This window comes from Acanthisitta chloris, unplaced genomic scaffold (genome assembly GCF_000695815.1).
Source record: "Acanthisitta chloris isolate BGI_N310 unplaced genomic scaffold, ASM69581v1 scaffold18269, whole genome shotgun sequence".
In the NCBI taxonomy this organism is placed as follows: domain Eukaryota; kingdom Metazoa; phylum Chordata; class Aves; order Passeriformes; family Acanthisittidae; genus Acanthisitta; species Acanthisitta chloris.
Window position 1 is genome coordinate 76,753 of NW_008693618.1, and position 2,002 is coordinate 78,754.

The 2,002-nt window shown below is 38.6% G+C and overlaps 1 protein-coding gene across 1 annotated transcript in view; it reads right to left on the bottom strand.

Moving 5' to 3' along the window:
• COG5 (component of oligomeric golgi complex 5) overlaps positions 1 to 2,002 on the bottom strand; it is a gene marked incomplete at its 5' end in the record, with an annotated part of 63,791 nt that overhangs the window by 59,736 nt on the left and 2,053 nt on the right. The window lies entirely within an intron of this gene.

A 2,002-nucleotide genomic window follows, 5' to 3' on the forward strand; every position in this document is an offset into this window, starting at 1 on the left:
CCTGTACCTCAGTTTCTCCATCTGTCAGGCTTTCTTTTGTTACAGAGAGTTTTTATGAAGCCTTTAATTAATTAGCTAGTGTTTTTTAAAACTACATTTCTGGCTACAACATGATACAACACTACTAAATGTTATTATGGTAACAGGTAATTAGGAGGCCAGAAAGCACATGTTTGAGATCATAATACAAAATTAGAAAAAACTGCAGGCTGTGCTATCTGTGAAGAGAAAGACACAAAAAAATCCCCAACGGAAAAAGTGAATGATGACTAAAAAAGTTAAAAAAAAAAAAAAAAAAAAAGCATGGTCTTCCTTGCTATTAAAGGACTTGTGCTTTAAAAAGGCTGGGTCTCCTCCTCTCTCATGCTTCCCAGGATGATACTTGCACTGCAGTAATCAAAACAAGGAAGCAGATGGACAGGCAAAGTGGTACTGCAGCTGCTGCAGAAGATGACTATAATAATAATGTTGACATCAGTAACAGTAATTAGTGCACAGACTGGAGAGTGGATGATTCGTTTTCCTATCTTCTGGCGTGGGCATGCTGCCCTTGCAAACGGGGAGAATCTCAGTACCTTTAGGTTGTTACATCAGTTTATTGATGAAATTGAATGCTATAAAGAAAATCCAACTTTTTCCCTATCCAGAAGACTTGCTGAGGAAAGCATGTTTCACTTTGGTTTAAAATGACATGGAATATTCATGAGTAAATGGCAAAATACCAATTTCTTACTTATACCTATTTTCAATGTACAAAACAATTCCTAGTCTCCCATACAGCCATCTGTACATATACTCCTGAATTTCAGCAGCATGTAGTACTTGTCTGGCTTTGTCCAAACAACAGCTCTACTGCCTGGTGTGACCTCACCCATCTGCAGGCTAGAGCCATACCTTTTCCAAGGGACACCAGAACAAATGGTGTCACTGTGAGAATGGCCAAGAAAAACACTGTGCCATACTGAATCATCTCAAGCCAGAAGTCAGTAAAGCATCAGTGGCATCAGCAGTACTGTGTCATGCTGAGAGAGTTCTGCCAGCAGAACTTCAGATAAGGATGTACCACTCCTCCTTAGCTGCCTCACCCAGAATGTCAATGTCCAGCTTGGTGTTGTACTTTACTGTACTATACTACACCTACTGAAGAGTGACTGGAAGAGTGATAACTGTGGAGAAATAAATAGACAATTTGTCACTGCAGTATGAAGTTAAAGGGAAGGAAGGGTACTCAGATCATGGAACTTGCTTAGCATATAACAACCTCAAAGCCTTTAGCTTTCTGTTGAGTTTTTCCTTACTCTGTTTCTATTGAGATTCATTTCCCCTGTTCATTTATTCTCCACGATGATAAAATATTTCCTTTGGCTTCCCTCTGTTATCAACTGGAAAATCTCCCTTTTCAGTTGTTGAAAAATCCTTTTCAAGTGCTGTTCTACAAAAGGGAAGAGTGGAAGTGAGAAGCACAGGCACAGGGAGGGAGTCACTCATGAATACTCAGAGATCATTTCTCTAAGCTCCCTTTCCATCCAAAGTCTTCCTGAGCCTCTAGAGTTTCTGGTCTGTTTGCAGTTTCTATGTTTCTCCCTAAACATGCTGGTCCACTGAAGGATATCAAGGTAGCAATAGGGATTTTTTGGCCCGTTAAACATTTCGATGAAGTTTCAATACAAGAAAATATGCTAAAATGTTATACGATTTTTGAGGAGTTTTGTGTGGGTTTTTTGGTTGGGTTTTTTTTCTGTTGTTGAGGTTTTTTGGTTGGTTTTGGGTTTTTTTAACACAGAAAGAGAACCTTGAAGTGCCTCACAGAAAAGTGATGTTCTGTGCAACATCTTCTGCAGATTGTCTTAACAGACAGATAAACTTAAATGCTGTATTTAACCTTCATTATTTGCTTTCACTGTGGAGAAAACCATGTTTGCATATGAAGAGCTTCCCCAAGATAGTATAAAAATTAAAAAAATGTAAATTAAAAATCCACCTAAACACTTGGAAAGAGATG